Below are 20,746 nucleotides of genomic sequence, written 5' to 3' on the forward strand. Positions count from 1 at the left end.
TGACTGCTGTCTCCCCTTGGAGCCTAATCTCTGAACCTAAGAGCCTTGGGAAAGGCAATGCAACCAGCCCAGTGTCCTTGTCCATCATCCTGGGAAGCAGCTCCCCTGTGAAACGCAGCCTGGACACTGTTCCTTTAAATCCTACAGCCACAGCTACTGAAGACCTAGGAAAGAAGGTTCTTGTGCCAAAGTCCTTGGCACTCTCCAGAGGTTCAACATCAGGAAATATGTGATTCCGTCAGTGAAAATCAGGTGCATCAGGGAAGAGGGGCCACCATCTGCTTCATCCCTGCACCCCAAGGACCACGAAACCCTTTCCATCTGAAACTCCTATAGGCATTGTCTCCCCTTAGAATGGGAGCTTCCCAGGCTGATTTCACCCTGGCCCCTCTCACATGGGAGGTAGTATGGTGCAGTGGGCAGAGAAATTCAAAGCCTGGGGTCAAGTTCAGATGGTGATACATATGTGCTGGGACAATGTGTAAGTTTCTAAGATGATAAGTGGCCGAGAAGGTGCTGATCTGCATAGGGAGGAGCTTCCTCGCTGGGGAGACCTTTCTAAATGAAATCTCAGATCCAGTCCCTTCCCTATCCCCCTTCACACATTCCATATTCCAACCAAAGCAGCCTACAAGCTGTTTGTGCTGGCTGACATCCATCTCCCACCTCAGTATCTTTGCACATGCCATACCCCATGCCAGGAATGCCCTCCCTCCTCACTTCCACTGCCTTCTAAGTACCATCTCTTAGAGGACACCTATTCTGATGCCCCAGCTGCTGGTGCTCTACCCACCTTGAAATTACTTAGTAGGAACCTTATGTATTAGAGGTGGTATGGAAGGAGTCAGCCCCAGAGTCAGGAAAGCTGTGTGACAGAAGATGAGTCACTTAACTTTGCTATATTCCAGGTAACTCACTGAGACTATACATTACAGGTGGGAGAAAGAATTTCCTCCCTCTAGCAGTCTCCACTGGGGTCATTGTTAGTTCCCTATACCAACTATATATCTCATAGATGTTTGTCTGTCTGTCTGTCTCTGTCTTTCTGTGTCTCTCTGTCTCTCTCTTTCTCCATATATATCTATATCTGTATAGTGCTGTTGTTGAGGAGGATAAGGAGGGGGCAGCTACATAACCAGAGGATAGAGCATCAGAACTTAAGTGAGGAGGTTGTGAGTTCAAATCCAACCTCAGACACTTACTAGCTGTGTGACCCTGGGCAAGTCACTTAACCTCAATTGCCTCTCCAAGAAAAAAAAAAAGAAATGACTATGATGTGAAACAGCATGAATAAAATTTCAGGTTTGCTGTTGTTGTTTTTTGCCTTTTGAAGGGCAGTTGGGGTTAAGTAACTCGCCCAAGGTTACACAGCTAGTTTTTTGTGTGGGTGTTAAGTCTGGAACCGAACTCGGGGCCTCCTGACTCCGGGGCCGGCGCTTTACTCACTGCGCCACCTAGACACCCCTGTTGTTGCTGTTTTTTACCCCCAGCAGAGACTGAATGACCATTTATTGGGGATGTTTATAAGGGGCCTTCTTTTCTCAGGCAGGGGGCTGGGCTAGATGCGTCAGTCACGTCCAACTCTCCGTGACCCCATTTGGGGCTTTTTTGGGCAAAGATACTGGAGAAGCTCGCTATTTCTTTCTCCAATCCATTTTACAGATGAGGAAAGTGAGATAGAGTAAAGTGACTTACCCAGGGTCACACCGCTAGTAAGTGTCTGAGGCTGGATTCTCCTGATTCCAGGATCAGCACTCTATTTGCTGTACCACTTAGCTACCCTCTGTGTTTGTGCTTGTAGTGTATAAAGAGAGAGAATGTATTTATTGTGTATCACTTGACTCTGCTTCATCAGCCCAATGGGTAGCAGCAAATCAGCTTTGCCCAGCCGGAGAGCAAAAGGACCAAAAGGGGAGAAGCTGGCAAAGACATTCGTCATCTCCATCCCCTGCTCCCTGGTAGAATCCTGACTTTGAGGTAAGCTCCTCCTTCATTCTTGTGACCTTGGCCACTCTGGGCCTCAGTTTCCTCATCTGTAAAATGAGCAGATTGGCCTAGATGGTTCCTTAGGTCCCTTCCAACCTGAATACCATGAACTTTGAGCAGCCAGTGCCATGTTCAGCACACATGGACACTTGATAACTGTTTGTTAGATTAAGTTGAACTTAATTGCTTCTATTTCAAGTCATGGACTGAGGGTCACCTAATACAGAGAGCCAGCCAGCTTTCAGTCATAGCATTGAGGTGGCTCCCAGCCTTCCAGCCTGCTGGGACATCAGGGGTTAAGGCTTCAATTCTAGCATCTTGGCACAGTCTAGTGGCACTATCATGCTCTGAAATCCCGTGATACCCGACCTGCCAGGCTGGCCTCAAGAATAGGGTTTCACAGTTTTACTTTCAACCACCTCTCCAGGGGGGAGCTCTCAGGGGAAGATTTTTTTCAGTCTGATAATTGTGCCCCCTTCTAGTCCCTACCTTGAAGATATCAGGAGCTCTCCAAAATAAATAGGTGGCCAAAAGACAGGAGCAAATAGTTCTCTAAGGAAGAATTGTAAACTATCAACTATCCCCTAAATAAAAGGGCTCTAACTCTTTAATCATAAGAGAAATGAAAATTAAAACAGCTCTGAGATGTGAACTCACACCCATCAAATTAGCAAGGATGATAAAAGATGGAGTGATTCAATGTTGGTGGAGAAACTGGTTCACCTGGGGGAAAAACTCTTAATTGATCCACCCATTACAGGGGAAAAAAAAAAGAAAAAATGGCAAAATTATTCAATCACTTTCAATTTGTCCTCCCCCATCCACTGAAACTGCTCCCCAATGTCTCTTAAATGGGAAGGTCAGGGGCTTTTTCTTGGTCCTCATTCTATTTGACTTCTCTGCAGCCTCTGACCCTGTCCGCTACTCCTTCCTCCTAAACATTGTCTCCTCAGAAGGCTCCTGTGACTCCTCTTTGAATTTTCTTCTTTCTCTTTCTCAAGCTCCTCTGAGGAATCATCACTCCTTAGCCTACAATCTATCCTCTCTCCTGGTCATCTCATCAATACCCAAGAGTTCAGTGATCACTTCTATGAAGAACACTCTCAAAGCCCTAATCTCTCTCCTGAACTCTAAGAATCCTATCACCCACTGCTTACCATAGATTGCCACCTGGATTGCCTTGAACACCTTCAACTCAGTATCCAAAATGGAACTCATATCTCACCCAAAATCTTTCATCCTCTAGACTCTTATTTCTGTCAAAGGCACCGCGACTCTTGTAATCACCCAGATTTGTAGCCTCAGAGGCATCCCTGACTTTCCTTTTCCATCAGCTCTCTCATCCAATCAGTTGCCAATCCTTGTCATTTCCACCTTCACAACATCTCTTTTCTCTTCATTCACACCACTCTCACCCTACTTCAGGTTCTCATCACCAGACTACTACAGTGGCTTCCTCCTTGGCCTCCCTGCCTTTGGTCTCTTCCCTCTCCAATCCATCCTCCATACTGCCAAAGATGAAGCCAGACTTTGAAGGGCTTCCAAATGCCAAATAGAGAGGGTTATATTTCATCCTGGAGACAAGAGAGAGTCACTGGGGCTTCTTGAGAAGTAGTGGGCTATAGTCAGGCCTGGGTTTCTGTGATATCAATTTGGCAGTTACATGGTACAAACTTCTGTCCATTCTCTATGCTGGCAACTATTATTGCAAGGCAGTTTTATTTTATTTTTTCCCACTTAATGGTATTTTTTTTCCAATTACATGTAAATATAGTTTTCAATATTCATTTTTATAAGATTTTGAGTTCCAAATTTTTTTCTCCCTCCCCAAGATAGCAAGCAATCTGATATAGGTTGTACACATACAATCATGTATTAAACATATATTAAACATATTTTCATATTAGTCATGTTGTGAAAGAAGGATCAGAACAAAAGGGAAAAGTCATTAGAAAAAAAAGAGAGAGAGACAAAATAGTATGCTTTGATCTTCATTCAGACTCCATAGTTCTTTCTCAGGATATGGACAGCATTTTTCCATCATGAGCCTTTTGGAACTGTCTTCCATCACCACATGACTAAGAAGCATTAAGTTTATCAAACGTGATCATCACACAACATTGCTGTTACTGTGTACAATGTTCTACTCACTTTACTCAGCATCAGTTCATATAAGTCTTTCCAGATTTTTCTTAAATCTAGCAGCTATTATTTTTGACTGCTAGATGGCACATTGGATAGAGTGCTTGCTCTGACATCAAGAAGATGTGCATTCAAATCAAACCTCAGACACTTACTGGGTGGCCCTGAGTTACTTAACCTCTCTCTGTCTGTTTCCTCAATTGTAAAATAGAGATAATAACAGCATCTGTATCTTAAGGTTGTGAGGATCAAATGAGTAAATATTGGTAAAGTGTCCAGCACATAGTAGGCACTTAATAAGGCTTGTTCCCTTCTCCTTTCTCCTCCCCAAATAGTATTAGCACAGTACTAGGTCCTCAAATCATGTAACCTACTTATTGAATGGAAGGAAATAACGTGCCACAGAGATGCTAAAGTGATATTCCTGAAGTATGGCTCTCACCGTTATCATTCCCCTGCTCAGAAAACTCCTTATTACTTCTAGGCAGATTCCAGACTTAAGGAAACTGCTTTTCACTGAAAGAATATAGTGCCAATAAATTTTGCTAAAAGAGAGTAACACTTTCTCAGTGCCCTACCATGGACAGCTATGTGCCAAAAGAGCTTGACCCTGCTTCAGCAGCCCAAAAGTGGCAGAAAAGCTATCAGGAGCAAAAGAAAAAGTTCTAGCAGAGAGGTACAGAATGTTCACTTCAGAGCTCGGTCTAGTCATAAGTGGGTTTCCCATTTCATGGATCTCGTTACTATGTTCCTGTAAGTGTGTGCCCACTTCCCTGTCACAGTCATTGTGTTCACTGGCATAAGAGTATATATGACTCATTTCACCTTTTAATGAGTAAATATTATTCTTGTTTTTGCCTCCTTAGCAAATGTTTCATGTTTAAGAGTCAATAATGTCGTTGGGACTGATTATGTATAGATGGGAAGCACACCAGTAGGGGCTCAGGAGCTATAGCATCAAGTAATAGAAGAATAATCTCCTTACACCAGTGCTATCCCTAGGACCCTGAAAGTTGTGTCGTGCCTAAGTGACGGCACACATGGTTATCTCCGTACCTTTCAGTGTGGGTTCTGGTTGAGGGTGAATGAACCAGCCCAGAGAAAGAGAAGTGGAGTATGGGTACCATGCCCAGGTAAGCTACACTATTAAGAAACGATGCATATGATGAATTCAGAGAAACATGAGAAAATTTGTATACAATAGGCAGGCAGCAAAATACAGTAGAAAAAGCACCAACTCTGAAGCCAGAGGACCTGGATTCAAATCCCACTTCTGCCACTTACTACCTGTCTAACCTTAAGCAAGTCACTTAACCTTTCTAGGCCCCAGTTTCCTCACCTTTAAAATCAGAGAATCAAACTAGATAGCCTCTGAGGTCCCTTCCAGGTCTGGCTTTATGCTGCTATGAACTGATACAGCATAAAACAGAACAGAGCCAGAAAAACAAAATGTACAATGACTACAACAATGTAAAGTAGAAGAAATAAGAATTAAAAACATACAATTACAATGACCAATAAACATGGCCCTGAACATAGCAATGACAACAATAATAACAGCTGGCTTTTATATAACACCTTAAGGTTTACAGAATACTGGACAAATCACTTACTTTCCCTCTCTTGGCCTCCATTTATCCCCCTATAAAATGAGGAAATTGTCCTTTGAAAGACTTAAGAAGTCTGATCAACACAATAACCAGCCATGATTCCAGAGGATGAATGATGGAGTCTTCTGCCCGCTCCTTGACAGAGAGATGATGGAGACAAGGTGCAGAATGCAGTACACATTTTCAGTCATTGCCAGTTCTGGACTTTGTGTGCCTGACTATGCCTATGTGCTACAAGGGCTTTATTTTCTTCTTCTTTTTTTCATTTAGGGAGGGGGGATATGGAGAGATTTTTCTTCATTGAAAAAAATAATTTTTTTAAATGAAAAGGTTACTGATGAGATCACTGAATTTGGTGTTTAAAAAAAAGGCTCAAGAAAATATTTTTTAAAAAAGAAAAATGATCGGGACAGCTGGGTGGCACAGTGGATAGAGCACTAGGCCTGGCATCAGAAGGACCTGAGTTCAAATTCAGCCTCAGACACTTGACACACTTACTAGCTGTGTGACCTTGGGCAAGTCACTTAACCCCAATTGCCCTGCCTTCCCCCCTCCAAAAAGAAAAGAAAAAAAGAAACAAAAAGAAAAATGAGTCAGTTGATAGATTTGAATCTGGAAGAGACCTTAGGGACTATGTGGTCCAACCCTCTTTCTTTTAAGATTAAGGAAACCAAGGCCCAGTTTGGTGAAGGGATTCTCCTAAGGTGACTGAGGGAAGGATTGGGACCTGGGTCCTCCAAATCCCTGTAAGACCCCTCTCAGCCTCATCATCAGAAGAGGCTGCCCCCTCGGCTCATTCCACCCACTCCCCTGGTTTCCTCTCCAGGTTATACCTTGTTTTGCATGAGTTAACCTCACTCCATAGGAACAAGCCCAAAGACAGCAGACAAAATGCATTCCAAGCCCAAGCTCCAGGGCCAAGGTTCTGTTCACTCCTTCCAAAGGCATCTTTCCAAGGAAAACAAGCCGCCACCTGCAAACCTCCAGGCCACCGGGAGGGACAACCTCCTGCCTTACGATCTTACCTCAGGATAACAAGCACACACACATTCTGGATCTCCCAGGCCCTCCTGAAGCCAAAGCTGCCTCTATTTTTTTTTAAGGATAGAGTAAGGATGGTTAAAGGAATATGTTTGGAGCCAGCTGTAAAATAATGGAAATGATGGAGAATAACACTAATAGTTTCTGATGTGTGGAGCTTTAAAGACTGAATATACCTTATTCCATCCTTACTGTAGACACAGGAGATGAAAGAACCCTGGCGTTGGAGTTCAAATCTCGCCCATGATGCTTACCACCTAGGTGACACCAGACAAGACATTTAACTTCTCTGGGCCTCAGGTTCCTTATCTATAAAATGGGTGGGTCGTCCTGATCCTTGCCAGGTCTAGAGGCCCAAAAGATCCTCCAACATAAGGTACCATCCATGAAGGTCCTTCCTTAAGCCAAGCATTCAGACTCTACAGCACAGAAGGAGACTCCAATGGGCTGGCCCCGTTGTTCGAATGCCAGATGTATGTTTGCCTAAAAGATTATTTTAAGGAGAAATCTCTCTAGGCAGGTGCTTACACGGAGGTGGGAAGAAATGATACAAGGACGTTCTCAGGGTGCCTCTGAAGAATGTCGGAATTGATTGGGAGACATGGGAGACCCTGGCAGAGGACAGCTCAGCACAGCGTGCCCGCATCAGAGAAGGTGCCCAGAATCGCAGCAGCCCTCTCCACGTTCTGTCGGAATATCTGCCCCAGACCTGTGGTAGAACCTTCCAAGCTCGTGGTGATCTGATCAGCCATAGCCAGACACAATCCCTTGACCACCAACATCTCAATGTCATTGGTCCTCTTCGAAAACCAAGGACAAACCAGAAACACAGAGCCAGAGAATGTTTGAGGGAGAATTTGAACCCAGGTCTGCCAAATCCAGATCTGGCACCACGCCAGAAACCAGGCACTTTTAGAATGAATCCCTTTCTCCATCCCAAATTGAGGCTGGAGAAGATGCTCCTGTGTCCTCCTCCTGAAAAGGCTACCACACCCTGTTTGAAAAGTGGTTGTTAGAAAAATTATTGCCCCACTGATGATTAAATACTGGAGCCCCAGGCCCTCAGAGGAAACACTGAAGCCAGGTGCAAGTGAGTTGGCTGGAGGCCCCACGGCCTGCAGAGATGGGGCTCAGGGGAGAGGAGGATCAGCTTTTCTTCTCCCTCCCACTTGCCCAATCCATCCCCTGCCCCCTCCTGCCAGCTGAAAGAGGCCACGGGGCTTTCCTGAGAACGAGATGTGTGCCCACACACACAAGAGGAAGCTCAAGATGAAAAGAACGAATTCCTCTCACACAGGCATGTATACCCATTGCCTGGCAACTCGGAACTGGAAGGTGCTGGGTAGAATCTTCAGGCAGCCTGTGCCCACTCACAGTCCGCCCTCAATACTGCTGTTTGGAGTGGCAAGGCTGGAGCTGCCCAAACCACACCAGCCTCAGGCAGAAAGCTCCCCAAGTGCTGGGCGGAGGAAGAGGGAAGGTGGGGAATGGAAGGAGAGGGACGAGAGAGGGAGAGAGAAGGGCGAGGGGAGGGAGCAGCTTCTCCTCCCAGGCATAGAAGCCTGAGCCCAAGACAAGACAGGAGCAGGGTAGTTTCTGATGAGCCGGACAGAAGTGCTCCTCCAGGGGCAGCTAGGTGGTCCAGTGAATAGAGCACCAGCTCTGGAGTCAGAAGGACCTGAGTTCAAATCCAGCCTCAGATACTTAACACTTACTAGTCGTGTGACCTTGGGCAAGTCACTTAACCCCAACTGCCCTGCCTTCCCTTCTCCAAAAAGCCACAAAAAAAAAAAAAAAGAGCTCCTCCTAACCCAGGTACAAACCCCACCTGTATGACCTTGGGCAGGTAAGTCACTTAAGCTCTGTGGGCCTCAGTTTCCTCGTCTGTAGAATGAGAGGCTGGCCTCAAAGGCTTCCGAGGCCTCTTCCAGCTCTAAATTAACCACGGTAGGATCCTCTGGGAATGTTAACTAATAATAATAATGATTTTACATAGGGCTTCAAAGTTGGCGAAACACTTTTTACATTCACCAGTCCATTTGATGCTCACCACAGCCCCGTGAGCTGGGTGCTGCTGGGTTGTGACTCTTCCCAGACCGTGGGCAAGTCACTTGGCCTTCCCAGGCCTCAGTTTCCTCATCTGTAAAATGAGCTGAACAACAGGGCTTTGGAGAAGCACTGATGGCCCAGCCCCATCGGAATCAGAGGGTAGTAAAGTGACATCATTCACATTCCCAGCCCTGTTACCTGGGCTCAGTCCTCCCTGCCTCCACCTCCCCCATCCTCTGCCCTCCCCCAGGGTTTCTTCAGATTGTCCCCTTCTGCCAGGATTTATTATCTTATCTCTGTAGCTCTGTTTCTTCTAGCTGTCTCTACTATTTACAGAGAGTCAGGATAAAAAGAGGACATACAAAAATAGTTGTTCTGCAGCTTTCAGAAAAAGATACAACAGAATCTTAAGAATCGCTTTCTCCTTTCTGAAGGGGGAGGGGAGGCTTCCCCAAATCTTTCTTTTCCAAAGGGCTCCCTGAGCAATCCTTCAGGTGCTTCTGGCTCAAGTTGACATCCAGGTCCCTGATTCAGTCCCTGACCACTCTGGCCCTCTGGTGCTCGGGCCTGGCCTGGCCTGGCCTGGCCGGCCACCCTCGGGTACTCCCTTTCTGCAGACTTCTTCCAGGGAAATTCCTTTGTATATATTCGGACTTGTTCCACAATAAATATTTACAAATAAATACATTGTACTTATTAGAGACTTCATATTTATGCCATGTGTAAAGCATCTGTGTGTACTTACACATATATACATATATAATCTTTATACGTACATGTGACCTGTTCCATTAGTCTGGGTGTTCATTACAAGAAAGGGTTGTTCCATTCTCTGTTCTCAAACAGTTCCTGACACAGCGTGATTGATTAATAAATGCTTGTTGATTGATGACTTCCCAACCTCTTCCCAATCAATCAAAAAGCATTTATTAAGCCCCTGCTGTGTACACATCAGGCTCTTTGGTTACAAAGACAAAGAATTAAACAATCTCTGCTCTCCACAAGCTTATATATAGTCTAGTAGGGCCATCTAGTCCACTCCCCTCATTTATTTTACTGATGAGGAAACTGAAGCTGGAAGGTGGAATGACTCACATAGTTAGTGGCAAGAGTGGAATTTGAACCCAGGCAGGTACCCTGATTCCAGTTAATCAAGTATTTATGAAGTGTGTAGGGGCAGGGGCAGCTAGTTGGCGCCACAGCACACAGAGCATGGGTCTTGGAGTCAGGAAGTTTCTAAGTTCAAATCTGGCCTCAAGACACGTACTACCTGTGTGACCTTGGACAAGTCACTTCACCCTGTCTGCCTCAGTTTCCTCATCTGTAAAATGAGCTAGAGAAGGAAATGGCAAACCACTTCAGTAAGTCTGCCGAGAAAACCCCAAATGGAGTCACAAAACGTTAGACACACCTGGAAAATGACTGTACAACAAACGTGGCAGGCACTGTGCTAGGCACTCGGGATAAAAGTACATGGAATGGAACAATCTTTGTTGATAAAACCAGACCCAGAGCTCTTTTTGCTGCACATGGGGTCCAACCTTTTTGTTTTACACAAGAGGAAAAGACTTGCCCAAGTCTGCTTGAAAAGTGTCAGAAGCAGGATTAGAATACAGGTCTTCTGACTCTAAATTCAATGTTCTTTCCATTGTCCCACCCTCTGACCAGGGGGTTCTTAGCCCCCAAGGAGCCTGGGGATAGGTTTCAGGATGTCCATGAACTTGGATGAGAAAAATTACATTTTTACTTTTCACTAACCTCTAACTAAAATCTAAATATCGATAAAGTCAGTGTTGAGAAAGGACCCAGAGTCTCCACCAGGGAGACTATCAGCGGGTTCTTGTGACACAAAAATAGGGTGAGAACCCTTGCTCTAATCTAACCCCAACATTGGGGGAAACTGAGACCCAGGAAAATGAAATGACTCGGGTTATAATACAGGTAATATATTGCAAAGGTAGGATTTGAATCCAAGTCCTGACTCTAAATTCTGTCCTCTTCCCACTTATTCACACTGCAGTTCAGCCCCCCATTTTACAGAGGAAGAAAATGAGGCCAAGAGGAAAATGACTGGTCCAAGGTCCCACAGGTAGCAAGTGAGAAAGTCAAGATCTCCCAGGATGCCGCCCCCCCAAAAAACACAAACCCCTAAAGGAAGAAGGGGAATGCCCCAAGAGGTTCGAAAGCATTAGCCATTAAAGCAGCTCCCTCTCTGTCTCAGGGAGCAGATGGAGACCCTCTCTCTAGCAGGACTCTAGGGAGCCAGGTGGTGCAGTGGACAGAACACCAGCCCTGGAATCAGGAGGACCTGAGTTCAAATTCAGCCTCAGACACTGGTCACTCACCCAGTTTAGGGAGTGAGGGAAGAGGGGAGACCTTAAAAATGCCTCTCCAAAGCTGATTTCCCAATAATTAAACCATGTCATTTGGAAACCTTCTCTGGGTTCAAATTCCAGATCTGATATTTGCTAGCTGCGTGACCATGACCATGACCACTCCCCCACCCAGCTTCATCAGTAGAGAGTTAATGACCTCTGAAGACCTTTCCAAGTGCTACAACCATCCTGTCCACCTGTCCCCTCCCCAGTGGTTTCCCCAGAAGGGGCTGGAATCAAGAGCCAACTCTAGTAGCCCTCTGGGCCTCAGTTTCCTCAACTGGAGAATGAGAGGACTGGGTTCAGATGCTTCCAAGGCCCCTTGACCTCTAAGCTTATGACCCTATGATTCCCTCATAACTTTAGTGCTAGAAGCCTAAGGACTAGAGGCAGCAAGATGGCACAGAGGGCAGTGGAAGTGAAGTCATTTGGGGCCCGAGTCTGAATCCTGCCTCAGATACTTCCTAGCTACGTGACCCTGGACAAGTTACATGGTCAATCAATGGTCAAGCATTTATTAGTCACCTACTATGTGCCAGGCAGACACCGTAGGAGGCCCTGGGGATGCAGATACAAAGGAAATGATCCCTCCTCTCCCTCTCTCGTCTTGTTTCCTCATCTGTAAAATGGGGATAATAATAGCACCTACTTTCCCAGGGCTGTTAGAAGAATCAAATAAAGGAGAAGGGGGAAGAGAGCAAGCATTCATTAAACGCCTACAGTGTGCCAGGCACTGTGCTCAAAGCGTGATAAATATTAACTCATCTGATCCCGCTAACAGTCCTGAGAGGGAGGCGGCTTTACTATTCCATTTTACAATTGAGGAAACGGAGGAAGACACAGGTTGAGTGACTTGTCCAAGGTCACACAGCTATGAAGTATTTGAGGCTGGATTTAAGTCAGGCCTTCCTGACTCCAGGACCACGGCCCTGTCTACTGTGCTACCTAGCCATTCTGTAACCTTAAAGGGTTAGCTATATAAAACAGCATTTGTTCTATCGTGTAACCTAGCAAAAGGGGAAGTATCTCTGGCCTGAGGCCCTGGAAAATTGGCGTTGCCCTCTGGGGAAATGGTCAGGCCCACTTCACAGAGACCAGTTCACTCTGGCCATAAAATGATGCTCAACACAGAGCAATTTCCCTTAAGCCGCTACCTCCCCCCCAAAAAAAACCCACTCCTGACCACCAAGCTGTTGGCTTTTCATTATACCCATGCATAAGGGGTCATGGACCGAAAACTCAAAGGATTCAAGAATGCTCAAAGCCGAGCTAGAAAGGGGGCTCACAGTCCAACCCCCTCATTTTACAGATGAGGAAACTGAGGCCCAGAGAGGTTGGGCCTTTATGGTGTCATAGAATCACAGGCTTACAGCCAGGAGGGACCTCGAGGTCACCAAGGCCAACACCTTCATTTTGCAGATGAGGAAAGAGGCCTAGGGTCATGGGGCCATGCTTGGAACTCAGGTCCCCTCATTCCAAATGCAGTCTTCTTTCCAATGCCTCTCATATGACTCATTCCAGAAGGGCCCCACTAGCCAGGAGAGGAGGAACTGAGCAAAACCAGCTCTCAGATCTCTCACAAAGATCTTCATAACCTTTGGGGAGGGGGAAAAGGCCAAGTCACTGTACACTCCACCCCCTGAAATCAAGGGAAAAAGAAAAGCATTGGGGAGTTGCTGGGTTGTTGTGGGGGGGTTGTTTTTGTTTTTTGCTTTTTAGAGGGAAGAGGGCAGGGCAATTGGAGTTAAGTGACTTGCCCAAGGTCACACGGCTAATAAGTGTTAAGTGTCTGAGGTTGAATTTGAACTCAGGTTCTCCTGACTTCAAGACCAGTGTTCCATTCACTGTGCCACCTACCCGCCCCTGTTTTTTTGTTTTAACCTACTGAGGCTAGTCCAGATCAGGGCTAGTTTAGGCTCAAGTGCTACTGTGAGAAGGTGGAATGGACAAGATGACCAGACAAATCCTTCCCAGGCCTAGGATTCCTCTATAAACATCCAACTGGAGGAAAGAGGGAGATGAGGAGAGGGAAATGAAGAGAGGAAAGTTGAAAAGAGGGAAGGGATGAGGAGAGAAATAAGGAGAAGAGAAGAGAGGAATGAAGATAGGAGAGAAGAGAGGGAGAGAGAGGAAGAGAAAGGGGAAAGGAGAGGAGAGGAAGAGAGGGAAAGGTAAGGGATGAAAAAAAGATAGAAGGAAAGGGAAGGAGAAGAAGAGAAAGCAGGAAAGAGAGAGAGAGAAAGAAAGAAAAAGAAAGAAAGAAAGAAAGAAAGAAAGAAAGAAAGAAAGAAAGAAAGAAAGAAAGAAAGAAAGAAAGAAAGAAAGAAAGAAAGAAAGAAAAAGAAAGAAAGAAAGAAAGAAAGAGAAAGAAAGAGAAAGAAAGAAAGAAAGAAAGAAAGAGTGAAAAGGAAGGAAGAAAGAAAAGGAAGGAGGGAGGGAGAGAGGGAAGGAAAAGAAGAAAGAAAGAGAGAAAAAGAGAGAGACACTAAAGATCAAGGAATGGGCCCATAGACTCTGGAAACAAAACCTAATGAACCTCCCCATCCCCATGCACTAATTCAGACCAGATGGAGGGTAACTTATTTTGAAAAAGCCAAAACACCCAAAACAACCCTACCCTTATAAAACAAATATAAATAAGAAGTTCTCTGACTCAAAAGGAAACCTGAAATAGCATTCACCCAAAAAACACTGGCACAGAAAGCATTCTGAAAGGGAAATGGGAACCATATGCCGCTTGCGATCGTGTCCACTAGCGAAGAGCTGGGCAGCTCAGTGACTCCCAACCTGGGCACTGGGGCTGACGAGTGATTCCAAGGGGTGCCCTGAGTTCACATGTATGACAAGCACTATCCTTCCAAAGACAGCATAAATAATCAGCTTTGCACAAAAATGGAGAGAGATTTTTAAATATGTGTAAATGTTATTTCTGATTTACAAAACAAAAATCTCACTATAATTCTAAAACCAATGAATTCTTAGCAGCCTATTGTTATGACTGGATTTTTCGATAAATGAATGCTAACAGTATGGTTACAGCTATGACGGGGGGGGGGGGGAAATGGGTGAGTCTGGGAAGTTTTTTTTAATTTTAAAAGGAGTCTTAAGGTTTGAAAAGGCTAAGGAACCCAATGGCCTTGAACACCCAGGTGAGGATTTCATTGGGAGAGGAAATAAGATATTTTGAATCAATATTTTTTTTTAATAAAGTGTCTACTATGGGCCAGGAACATGCTAGGGTTAGAGAAACAATGAGGCAATCCCCCATATAAGCTTTGCTGAGCAGTTCATCAGCATTAGTAGAGGAATTTCCATGATGAGAAAGCCTTCCCACGCATTCAGATCACATCCTAAAAAAAGTTTTCATAGTGAAAGACTCAAAGTTCCCTTCCCAATATAGTGCCCATGGACTTGGCTGAGAGACCTTGACTCAGTTTCCTCATCTGTAAAATAATGGAATTGGACTCAAAGGCTTAAATAGCCCTTTCCAGCCCTAAATCTGTGACACTATGATCTACCTGGCTGGTGGTTATCAAGGTTACTGGTCAATCTGGGTTTTAGAGAAACCAAGGCCACTATGGTAAAGTAGAAAGAATAATAAATTGGAAGTCAGGTCTAGTTAAATCCTGACTGGGGAGATGAGCCTTTTCCTCAGTTGTCCATCGATTGCCCCTATACCCCGAACACTATAATTTGTTGTTGTTATTCAATCATTTCAACCATGTCCAACTCTTGGTAAGCCCCTTTGGGGTTTTCTTGGCAAAGACACTGCAGTGCTTTGCCCTTTCCTCCTTACTTCATTTTACAGTTGGGGAAACTAGGCAAATGGGATTAAGTGATTTGCTCAGAGTTACAGAGCTAGGAAATGTCTGAGACTAGATTTGAACTCAGGTCTTCCTGACTCCAGGTCCAGCACTCTATCTACTGCACCATCTAACACAAATACCACCTAACATATGGAATCTTCTCTGACCTCCCCCACCAAATTATCCATTCCATAAGTCTCTATTCTGTACCAGGGAATAGATACAAAGACAAAAATGAAACAGTTCCTGTCCTCAAGGAGCTTACATTCTGTTTCAGAGAATATGTACAGGGAACTCAGTAATACAGAGTAATTTGGGGTGGGAGGGAACTATGGACAGGCCTCATGCAGGAGGTAAAACGAGCTGAGATTTGAAGGATGTTACAGATTCTAAGAGAGGGGAGGGAGGAGATCTGAGAAGGTTAAGAAGAAATACTGGCTGTGTGACCCTGGGCAAGTCACTTAACTTTTCTCAGCCTCAGTTTCCTCATCTATAAAACAGATAGTAATAGTACCTAGCTCACGGGATTGTTATGAGGACCCAAAGAAATGACATATATAAGACATGATATAAATGCATTTGTTTTTGTTGTTCTTCAGTCATTTTCAGTCATGTCTGACTCTTCATGACCCCATTTGGAGTTTTCTTGGCAGAGTGACTTGCCATTTCCTTCTGCAGCTCATTTTACAGACGAGGAAACTGAGGCAAACAGGGTGAAGTGACTGCCCAGAGTCACCCAGCTAGGGTGGATTTGAATTCAGAAGGATGAGTCTATCTACTGTGTCATCTAGCTGCCCCTATCATCATTAGTATTACTATCATTAATGCTAAGGATAGGAGACATTACCACATAATGCTTAAAAGGTCTCACTAAAGCACAAGTCTGACCATGGTCCATCCCTGCTCAAGAAACCCCAGTGGCTCCCTATTTCCTGTAGAATCAAATCCAGACTCCTCTAAAGACCTTCACTGTCTGGCTTGGGCCTCCATTGGAGAGGAGAGAGACTGGAGGCAGGCAGACCAGTCAGAAGACCACTGCAATAGCCGGGGAATGGAAGCCTTAACTAGGGTGGTAACTGTGTGGGCAGAGAAGTCAGAAGCAATAACAGCAGCACACACTGATCCAAAACACTTCCCCCACAACAAGCCCAGAGCTACAAGTTTAATTGTCTTCATTTTACAGATGAGAAGAAAAAAGACAAAAGAGAAATCTGTGCAGCGCCAGAAGAATGAAGAATAACATTTCCTCACCTCCAAAAGGAGGGGCTTGGACCCCTTTCCAGCACCAAATCTCAGCATCTGTGACCTTAAGGCTTCCAGAGCAGTGGGAGAACATGGATAAGAATGACCCAAGAAGGAAAGGAGAGGCTAAATCTGTGCCACAACTATACCCAGGATCTCACAGGCCCGAAAGGTATGGAAATAGAGATGAAGAAAACTCAGCTTAGAGACTTAGTACATTTAGGTGGCAAGGTCACCTACAGTTAGCAATGAACCTAGGGCTCAAACAAAGGGCCTTTGCCTCCAAGGCCCAGGGCCCATTCTACTCCCTCACATCATCTTCTTCACCCTCATAAGGCACCTCCAGAGCCCTCTGTGTGAGATCAGCACATTTTGATTTGCATTAAAATACTGTGCTTACATGCCTTCCTGCTAGAGGGTAAGTTCCCTGAGAGCAAGGCTCCTGTTTATATCTCTCCCTGCCCTGCCCCACCCCCAAACAGCTGGTATATCACCAGGATAAATATTAAGTAAGTGAATTTACCTTCCCAAATTAGGCAAAAAGAATGATGGGACAAGGACTCTGACCCTATCAGTGAGTGCCTTCCTACCTTGGGTGTGGGCTATCCAAAGCAAAATAGCAGTTCCCTGAGAAAAGAGATCCTACCCATCCCACCCAGTCCACCCTCTAGGAACACCACACTCTCCTCTAGCACCCCTAGAAACAAGTGGGTTAGCCAGGAGGGGAAAGTTGAATTTCCAGGAGGAGGTGAATGGCTGAACACAGTGTTTTCCCAGGATTCATCTATCCATTATATAAAGGAAGGACCCAAGGATGCGGGGCTGTGTATCTGCCCTCTCCCCAATAAGTGATGAAGTCTGACCTAAAGTGCCCACCTCACTTGACTTTGGGTGGGCCTCGGGCTAGGAAAGAGAGACAGAAGCAGGACGTGTGGCTGGCCAGGAGACAGGTGAGAACCGCAAGGAAGTTGGTGAAACTGTGAAAACAGCCAGCTGCTGAGAAGAGGACAAAAGGAGGCGGGAGGAAAGGCTTCCAGGGCCCAGGGAACCGGGGAGGGAGCCAAGAGGGGAAGGCAGAAGGGGCTGGCAAAAGATAGACCCGATCCCACACCTCTGCCCAGCTGACAGGACTGGCCCAGGAAGCTGCCTGGCCATCTCAGAGCCTTCAGGAAAAGGTCCTTCTCCCCAGGGCAGGTTGGCATCTGAGCTTTTAAAACACAGTCAGTGGAGGGGAAAGCCCTGGACAATAGGACTGGTTCGGAGATGCCAAGGCTCGGGGCAGAGGTCTCCTGCTTCGCCGTGCCTGCCCACCCTGGGTTCTGGGTCCCAGCCCCGATGTTAAGGAAGTGATGCCAGTGGGAGGTAGGCAGGCGGGCTGTCCCCTGTCCAGACTCCCTGGCTGTCCAGGACCTGGGACCCCTGCTGGCCAAGCCTGGGCACACACTGGAGGGAGAGGCTGAGGCCGAGGCGGGGAGGGATGGACCTTGAACCGCCCGCGCCGCCGGGGGCCACTGGGGGCCTGGCGAACTTGGGGCAGCGGGCACCTCTGCCCACCCCGCCTCCCCACCCCCAGCGCCGCGGAGCGAGACAGCTCCAGCCCGCAGCCCCCTTGGCCGTGACCGTGACCATGACCGAGCGCGGGGTGGGGGGGGGCCCCACGTGGAGGCGGCTCGGCGGGTCCCGAGTCCTGCCGGGGAGCCCAGCCTCGGCCCTCTCGGGCCTCTCCCCTTTGTCTGCGCCGGCTCGGGCTCCAAGCATCCCTCCGGGAAGGACAGGGACTACCCTGGGCTGGTTGCCCCCCGCCCCGGACCCGCCCCACGCGCGGGGAGCCCTCCCGTCCTCACCCGGCGCTGGGTCCTGCGAGCGGCTGGCGGAGCTGTCTGGGGTCCTGCGCCTCGGGGCTGGGGCTACCGCTGCGGCTGCGGCCGGGCTTCTGGCTAGCGGGGCTGGGGTGGCCGGGCCGGCGCGGGCGGCGGCGCCGATTGGCTGCAGCCCGGGCTCACCGCGCCAGGGAGGGAGGAGGAAGAGGAGGAGAAGGAGGAGGAACGAGCCGCCGGGTCCGGGGATTGGCCGCCCGCCGCCCAGCTCAATGGCCCAGATGTGCGCCGCTGTACGCCGGCTCCCCATTGGCTTCTCGGGGCCCGCGGCCCCAGGACGGGGAGGGTCCGGGAGGATGGGAAGGGATGGATGAGGCGGGGGACGATGCCACCCTCCCCGCCCCCGCCCAGGCGCCTCTCTCCTCCGAGCTGCCACCTGCCCGCTGGCTCGAGGGCATTAGTCTCATTGGATAGATCCGGGGAAGCCGCTCGCACAAAGTTCACCCCGCGAGCAAAGCTGAGAATTCAGCTCCCCTGCCCCCCAGCCCAGAATACCTCTGTTTTTCCTGTCCCGCAGGTCACCTCCCACTTAGAAGCTCGAGCTGAAAACAGGTGCCTCTCCTGAGAGCGCGCGTGCACACACACACACACACACACACACACACAGAGCTCCCCAAAGCTTCAGTCTAGTGGGAAGGACACGCTCTATGCAAGGGGACCCTGGCTCTGCTTCCATGGGACACTTGCAAACTGCTTCAGGGAGACTTGCTCTGAAACAGTGGGGAGGGGCCAATGAGGGGAAACCGAGGCAGACTGCTCCAGCCTCCAGGATGCTCTTCCCCACTCCGGCAGAACAGCCAGGATATAACTCGGCAGAAGTGCCCTGGAGTGGCTAGTAAGAGAAGCCACTGGAGAAGAAAGGGAGCTAATCCCTTCCAACGCGTCCCCATCCCGGCGGAGCCAGCCCCAGTCTGGGAAGGTTCCGGGAAGCCTAGCTTTCCCTGAACAGCGGGAGGCTAGCCTAAGTTTGGAGGCAGAGGGCCTCCCTTTCTCATAGGTCTGTGCCAGCGGGCCGAGAACAGCCAACTTGGGTCACGTGGTGAAGGATTTTGAAAGCTAAACAGGCTTTCTGTTTCAGCCTAGAAACAACAGGAAGTCGCCGGAGTGAAGCCCACGAGGGGAACGGTCAGATCTGTAGCTAGGGTAATTACTTTGGCAGCAGCGTGTGAGCGCGCTGGAGTGGGGGGAGGCCATTTCGGAGGCTGCTGGAGTAGTCCAGGTGAGAGGCATGGACGCCATGAACTAAGGTGGAAGCTGTGTGGGTGGAGAGACGCAGTGAGAAGTGGGAGGTAAAAAAAAGGCGAGAAGTGGCCTCTGACTGCGTGGGTCAGCGCGAAGGTAATGAGGGGGCCAGCAGAATACCGAGGCAAGGAACCTGCCTGATTGGGAGGATGACGCGGTCCGCCACAGAAATAGTAAAGTTTAGTAGAAAGCCTGGGTGGCCAACCCTCCTCCTTACCACTAGGGATTGTTGCTGTTGGCTTGTGTCTGACTCTTCGTGACCCCATTTGGGGTTTTCTTGGCAAAGGTACTGAAGCAGTTTGCCGTTTTCTTTTCCAGCTCATTTGACAGATGAGGAAAAGGAGGCAAATAGGGTGAAATGATTTGCCCAGGGTCACACAGCTGGTTCAGTGTCTGAGGCTAGATTTTAACTCAGGTAATCCTGACTCCAGGCCTAGATGCCCCACCACTGGGGGTAAAAATAGGAAAAAATAAAGTCACTGTTATCTCAAGGAGTTTAACAGTCTAAAGGGCAAAGGCAACACCCTTTTGCCTCTCTTACTGAAGGGTGGAGCCATGAACTCCAAAATTTCCAATTAAGAAAGAGATTCAAGGGTGGCTAGGTGGCACAGTGAATTGAGCAGTCAGGAGAACTGAGTTCAAATCTGGCCTCAGACATTTGACACAACTACTAGCCATGTGACCTTGAGCAAGTCACTTAACCCCAATTATCCTGCCCTCCCTCCTCCAAAAAGCAAGTTTTTTTTTTTAAAGGAATTCAGTACAGATATCTCATTTCCCACCTGATTGCTCTCCTTTGGGACTTCTTTGACCCTCTCCCCAACCTAGTTATCTCTCCTCACTTTTCAGTTTCCTTTAGGGTATTATCTTCCCAAATTAGAATGTAAGCTCCTGGAGGGCAGGGACCTTTTTTTCATATTTGTAGCCCCAGCACTTAGCACAATCCCTGCCACATTGTAGGCACTTAATAAATGTTTATTGATTATTGTTGGCTTTTGAGGGGACAACTTGAGAGAAAAGATAATGAGTTCTGTGATCGTGTCACACACACATATGCACACACACTCAGGAAACCCCGGTGGCTAGAAACTCTCAAGAAAAACTGCCCTGCTAGTCTAAACCCAGAGGGTGAAATAAAAATTGGAAGATGCACCAATCACCTCTTGAAAGAGATCTCAAAATGAAAACTCCCAGGAATATTATCACCAAATTCCAGACCTCCCAGATCAAGGAAAAAATGCTTTAAACAGTAAAATATTGTGGAGCCACAGTCAGGATCATACAAGAGTTAGCAGCTTCTACATCAAAGGAGCAGATGGCTTGGAATATGATATTCCAGAAGAAAAAGGAGGTGGGATTACAACCAAGAATAACCT

At 47.3% G+C, this 20,746-nt stretch overlaps 1 protein-coding gene across 5 annotated transcripts in view; it reads right to left on the reverse strand.

Annotated features, from left to right (window-relative positions):
- CAMKK2 (calcium/calmodulin dependent protein kinase kinase 2) overlaps positions 1 to 18,254 on the reverse strand; it is a 63,821-nt gene extending 45,567 nt beyond the window's left edge. For all 5 annotated transcript variants that reach the window (XM_069081835.1, XM_069081833.1, XM_069081834.1 and 2 more), the window contains exon 1: positions 18,096 to 18,254. The gene's annotated coding sequence lies outside the window, so the exon portion shown is untranslated. The remainder of the gene's footprint in view (positions 1 to 18,095) is intronic.
- Between the last annotated feature and the right edge of the window lie 2,492 nt (positions 18,255 to 20,746).

The sequence above is a fragment of the Petaurus breviceps genome, unplaced genomic scaffold (assembly GCF_028583685.1).
Source record: "Petaurus breviceps papuanus isolate PSGF00001 unplaced genomic scaffold, PetGlider_PUasm1.0 99, whole genome shotgun sequence".
In the NCBI taxonomy this organism is placed as follows: Eukaryota; Metazoa; Chordata; class Mammalia; order Diprotodontia; family Petauridae; genus Petaurus; species Petaurus breviceps.